At 39.8% G+C, this 6,832-nt stretch overlaps 1 protein-coding gene across 1 annotated transcript in view; it reads right to left on the bottom strand.

Moving 5' to 3' along the window:
- The window catches only part of CNTNAP4 (contactin associated protein family member 4), a 619,686-nt gene that overhangs the window by 304,515 nt on the left and 308,339 nt on the right, over positions 1-6,832 (bottom strand). The window lies entirely within an intron of this gene.

Below are 6,832 nucleotides of genomic sequence, written 5' to 3'. Positions count from 1 at the left end.
TTGCCAATATGAATCTATATTAGGGTTCACAAAAAACTCATAATAACTTGCACATTCCTCTTGCCTTTCAGAAAGTGAGATTTATGACCATGGCAAAGATTTGTTCATTTATAGAATATCATCCAAAGGAAATATAAAATTGGTTATAAAATTATTTGGGATGGGTAAAATATCTCATTGTTAATTATTTTATAAGGCAAAGAGCATCATCTTTAGAAGAAAACAAAAGTAATGATTATGAAAATGTTGCAACTCTTTGCTAGTTATTAAAATAATCTAAAACTGAAGCAAATATTGTATTTTGATCAAACTTTGCTGTATAAAAACGACCCCAAAACTTAGTACCTGAAGACAATAGTTTATTATTTCTGATATTTTGATGATTAGTAGGGCTAGAAAATCCAAGATGGCCTCTCTCGTATGTTGTTAGGGACCGGATGTAGCACTTTAGTTCTCCTTCACATGATTAGAGTGTCTTCTTGACATGGAGGTCTTTGAGCAGTGGTCAAAGAGGATTAAAGGTATCAGCTACAAGATCTCTTGAGGCCTAATCTCTAATGGTCACACCATGTCACTCCCACCACATTCTATTCAACAAAGCAAATCACAAGTCCAGCACAAATGGAACAGAACAGAGAAATAGATTTTACTTCAGTATGAGAAAAGTGGCAATGTCACATTGCAAAAAGAGGTATATACTGGAATGGGAAGAATTTGTAGCCATTAAGCTATCGATCTCATGCCAAGTTTTTTTTTTTCATCTTTGCATTATTTTTCTGACAAATTTGTATGACAGCAGAAGACACTGTTTGCATCTGTCTGACTTTAACAACATAAATACAAAAGGTAAATTTCTCAAAAATATGTTTGGTCTTCATCAATTTTTCCAAAGGCTTTTCTTAATCTCTTGATATTCAAATCATGATCTTTTGAGGTTTGAAATAAATTTGCATTTAATTTGCTATATACAGATAATGTTGACAGCATCTTATACTCAACAATGAACTAACCTAGAAATGACCTAACACAGGAGTGAGGGGCGTCTATGCTAGTGTAAGCAAGAATGACCATTGAGAAGGGCCTGATTTTATAAATAATCAATTTATTAATAGCTGTTTTGCTATAAGAATTTTGTGACTACAGAGTCTTAAAATTGCAGACCTGGGATTATATTTAGTTAGTAAGGAACTTCTCTCATCCAAATTATTTTTAACTCCTTATTTTGTATTCAACATTGCACTATTGCCCTAGTTTCAACTATGAATAAACGGAACCATTCTACGAATTTCAAATACAAGGAGGTTAATATGGAATTTTCTTAGATGGGTATTGAAAGGGCCATGGGAACAGAAGCCAAGATTATCCAAAGATTAATAACTGCAGGAAAGCATTACCATGTTTGGATTGGAGAAGCAAAGGAGCCAATAATGTTACCCGGAGCGCACAGCACAGTGCTCCTGGGGATCCACAGTTGGAGCTGAGCTGCCTGAGCAGATACCCAGAATACTGCCCTCCCAGCAATTTTACAGTTGCTCCAGCCTCCATCATTCCTGGCAATGTCCCATGTGGCTCTTACCAAAAAGTCCAAGAAAGGAGTAGTGTCTCCCCTCTTTCTATCCGCATTAGCTGAACCCAGCAGAAGCTACAAGTTATGGGACTCAAAGGAATGTAATTCACAGGTTCATAGACTCCCACAACACAGGGCAGAACACTGAGAGGCAAGAATGGGGCTCAGACCAAATTGGCTAACCATCTGCACAGTGAATAAGACAGAGTACCTGCCTTCCTGAGGGCCACAAAGCCATGGTAAACATGCATATTAGCAACCCTCAAGCAAGTTCTATTGCCATGAGTACTGTGATAAGGTAATAATGTGATGAACTAATTCCAGGAAAGAAGCATAATGAGTTGGGAGATCAGAGAAGGTAAAATATTAACTGCAATTTAAATGTTAGGCAGGAGTCTGAAAAGTTGCTATCTGGGCAGGAAAAGGGATTCGCAAAGAGAGGAAATGACGTTGTTTTGTTTATAGGCAAGACCAGAACATAAATTTGAAAGCTGATGTTTCTTGGATTGGATAGCGTTCAAAGGGCTTACTCTTTATTAATAAAAATAAGACATTTTTTACAAGTTGGAGTTAGATTTAACTTGGGTTTCCTAAAAAGCGATATCTCTTTTCAAATATATCAACGAAGCATTTTAAACCTTTCCCTACTTAAAAATAGGCAAGAACTAAGCATATTCCCAATTACATCCCTTTATACTTTAAGTGGTTGCTAATTTACTTCCCTTCCCTGCTTAACTTTATGAAAGTCTACCTGAAGCATTAGGGGGATTGGCTCCGTGGGGTAGCTGCTAAATTCCACTGAGATTGCACTTTGTAGAAGCATAGCAAATTGTGGTAGAGCTATCTCCCCTGTGAGGAATACAGTAGAATATTTGGCATTCACTTTCTCTTTCTCAAATTGCTTCTAAAAGCATTATTCTGTGTGGAATGATGAAAATCCCTTGGGTCACTGGGTCAGGGCTAGAAACCACCATGGGATTTAGATACCAGGAGAAGTGACCTTGAGTCTTGGCTTGGCTTTGAACACTGTCACCTTGGGAACTTTATCTGTAAAATAAGATTTGAATAGATGATCTCGAATGCTCCTTTCATCTCTGATAAAGTAAAAATATTATGAAAAAGGTTGAAAAGATGCTTGAGTCAAAGTGAATGGTAGAATGCACTACAAAATTTGCTTTCAGTTTATTCTAAATATGTAAAGTGTCAGTTCTTTTCTCTGCATTTTGGTATATCTGTTTTCTTATTTCATTATTTTCAAGCAGAATGCTATAAAATTATGAGGAGACATAATATTTTATAAATTAGACATAAGGGTCTTAGAGAACCATGTTACTAAGGAATAAACAACTGTAATTTTGTCAGGAATAAACAACTTCTGTAATTTTAGAACCTGTGTGCAGAGTGATCTTAAGGAGCTACTCTGTTCTATTCTGCTGTTCTTTGTGGTACAATGATATGATGAAGGGATATTGGACTTAAACCTCACTGACTAACTTCAGGCTTTATGCCTTTGTATTTATATGATGTTAGACACAGAAACTGACTTTCTGATCTTTAATTTCTTTTTTCTTATCCAACACATAAAATGATATTAGTCATTATCTTTGGTTCACAATTCTCTATCACCAAGAGTTTACATATGACTCTCTTTATTTTTATTTTCAGTCTATTTCATAATTTTGACAAAAGTAATGAGTATAAGATAGTGAATACAAGGAATACCCACATACTTTTTTTTTTTTTGCTTATTTTCAAAGTTATATAACAAGCCATATTGAATAAAGTCTGGCTTTCTTTTTCACTCCACAAGATATTACTAAGAATAATCTATGTTGTTCTGTTGCCCTTGGTAGTTGTATTAGGCTATTCTTGAACTGCTATAAAGAAATACCTGAGCCTGTGTAATTTATAAAGAAAAGAGGCTTAACTGGCTCATGGTTCTGAAGGCTGTACAGGAAGCATAGCAGCTTCTGTTTCTGGGGAATCCTCAGAAAGCTTACAATCATGGCAGAAGGCAAAGAGAGAGCAGGTGCTACATGTGGCAAAAGCTGGAACGAGAGAGAGAGAGAGCTGGGTGGTGGGGAGGTGCCACACTTTTAAATGAACAGCTCAAGGGGGGGTTCCAAGATGGCAGAATAGGAACAGCTCCAGTTTACTATTCCCAGCGTGAGCAACGCAGAAGATGGGTGATTTCTGCATTTCCAACTGAGGTACCAGGTTTATCTCACTGGGGCTTGTCAGTCAGTGGGTGCAGGACAGTAGGTACAGGACAGTGGGTACAGCCCACCGAGCATGAGCCAAAGCAGGGTGAGGCATCGCCTCACCTGGGAAGCACAAGGGTTCAGGGAATTCCCTTTCCTAGCCAAGGGAAGCTGTGACAGATGGCAACTGGAAAATTGGGTCGCTTCCACCCTAATACTGTGCTTTTCCAATGGTCTCAGCAAACGGCACACCAGGAGATTATATCCTACGCCTGGCTCAGAGGGTCCCATGCCCACGGAGCCTGGCTCATTGCTAGCACAGCAGTGTGAGATCAAACTGCAAGGCGGCAGCGAGGCTGGGGGAGGGGTGCCTGCCATTGCTGAGGCTTGCATAGGTAAACAAAGCGGCTGGGAAGCTCAAACTGGGTGGAGACCACCGCAGCTCAAGGATGCCAGACTGCCTCTGTAGACTCCACCTCTGGGGGCAGGGCATAGCCGAACAAAAGGCAGCAGAAACCTCTGCAAACTTAAATGTCCCTGTCTGACAGCTTTGAAGAGAATAGTGGTTCTCCCAGCACAGAGTTTGAGATCTGAGAATGGACAGACTGCCTCCTCAAGTGGGTCCCTGACCCCCAAGTAGCCTAACTAGGAGGCACCCCCCAGTAGGGGCAGACTGACACCCCACACGGCCGGGTACCCCTCTGAGACAAAGCTTCCAGAGGAACGATCAGGCAGCAACATTTGCTGTTCAACAATATTCGCTGTTCTGCAACCTCTGCTGCTGATACTAAGGCAAAAAGTGTCTGGAGTAGACCTCCAGCAAACTCCAACAGACCTGCAGCTGAGGGTCCTGACTGTTAGAAGGAAAACTAACAAATAGAAAGGGCATCCACACCAAAACCCCACCTGTACGTCACCATCATCAAAGACCAAAGCCAGATAAAACCACAAAGATGGGGGAAAAAACAGAGCAGAAAAGCTGAAAATTCTAAAAATCAGAGCACCTCTCCCCCCTCCAAACGAACGCAGCTCCTCACCAGTAATGGAACAAAGCTGGATGGAGAATGACTTTGACGAGTTGAGATAAGAAGGCTTCAGATGATCAAACTACTCCGAGCAAAAGGAGGAAGTTCAAACCTATCGCAAAGAAGCTAAAAACCTTGAAAATAGATTAGACGAATGGCTAACTAGAATAACCAGTGTACAGAAGTCCTTAAATGACCTGATGGAGCTGAAAACCATGGCACAAGAACTGCATGATGAATGCACAAGCTTCAGTAGCCAATTCGATCAACTGGAAGAAAGGGTATCAGTAATTGAAGATCAAATGAACGAAATGAAGCGAGAAGAGAAGTTTAGAGAAAAAAGAGTAAAAAGAAATGAACAAAGCCTCCAAGAAGTATGGGACTATGTGAAAAAACCAAATCTACGTCTGATTGGTGTACCTGAAAGTGACCAGGAGAATGGAACCAAGTTGGAAAACACTCTGCAGGATATTATCCAGGAGAATTTCCCCAACCTAGCAAGGCAGGCTAACATTCAAATTCAGGAAAACAGAGAACACCACAAAGATATTCCTCGAGAACAGCAACTCCAAGACACATAATTTTCAGACTCACCAAAGTTGAAATGAAGGAAAAAAGGTTAAGGGCAGCCAGAGAGAAAGGTCGGGTTACCCACAAAGGGAAGCCCATCAGACTAACAGTGGATCTCTTGGCAGAAACTCTACAAGCCAGAAGAGAGTGGGGGCCAATATTTAACATTCTTAAAGAAAAGAATTTTCAACCCAGAATTTCATATCCAGCCAAACTAAGCTTCATAAGTGAAGGAGAAATAAGATCCCTTACAGACAAGCAAATGCTGAGAGATTTTCTCACCACCAGGCCTGCCCTAAAAGAGCTCCTGAAGGAAGCACTAAACATGGAAAGGAACAACCAGTACCAGCCACTGCAAAAACATGCCAAATTGTAAAGACCATCGAGGCTAGGAAGAAACTGCATCAACTAACGAGCAAAATAACCAGCTAATATCATAATGACAGGATCAAATTCACACATAATAATATTAACCTTAAGTGTAAATGGGCTAAATGCTCTAATTAAAAGACACAGACTGGCAAATTGGATAAAGAGTCAAGACCCATCAGTGTGCTATACTCAGGAGACGCATCTCACGTGCAGAGACACACATAGGCTCAAAATAAAGGGATGGAGGAAGATCTACCAACCAAATAGACAACAAAAAAAGGCAGAGGTTGCAATCCTTGTCTCTGATAAAACAGATTTTAAACCAACAAAGATCAAAAGAGACAAAGAAGGCCATTACATAATGGTAAAGGGATCAATTCAACAAGAAGAGCTAACTATCCTAAATATATATTCACCCAATACAAGAGCACCCAATACAGGAGCACCCAGATTCATAAAGCAAGTCCTTAGAGACCTACAAAGAGACTTAGACTCCCACACAATAATAATGGGAGACTTTAACACCCCACTGTCAACATTAGACAGATCCATGAGACAGAAAGTTAACAAGGATATCCAGGAATTGAACTCAGCTCTGCACCAAGCAGACCTAATAGATATTTATAGAACTCTCCACCCCAAATCAACAGAATATACATTCTTCTCAGCACCATATCGCACTTATTCCAAAATTGACCACATAGTTGGAAGTAAAGCACTCCTCAGTAAATATAAAAGAACAGAAATAACAACAAACTGTCTCTCAGACCACACTGCAATCAAACTAGAACTCAGGATTAAGAAACTCACTCAAAACCACTCAACTACGTGGAAACTGAACAACCTGCTCCTGAATGACTACTGGGTACAAAACGAAATGAAGGCAAAAATAAAGATGTTGTTTGAAACCAATGAGAACAAAGACACAACACACCATAATCTCTGGGACACATTTAAAGCAGTGTGTAGAGGGAAATTTATAGCACTGAATGCCCACAAGAGAAAACAGGAAAGATCGAAAATTGACACCCTAACATCACAATTAAAAGAACTAGAGAAGAAAGAGCAAACACATTCAAAAGCTAGCAGAAGGCAAG

The sequence above is a fragment of the Pan paniscus genome, chromosome 18, assembly GCF_029289425.2.
Source record: "Pan paniscus chromosome 18, NHGRI_mPanPan1-v2.0_pri, whole genome shotgun sequence".
Lineage (NCBI taxonomy): Eukaryota > Metazoa > Chordata > Mammalia > Primates > Hominidae > Pan > Pan paniscus.
This window is presented reverse-complemented; position numbering and strand designations above follow the sequence as displayed.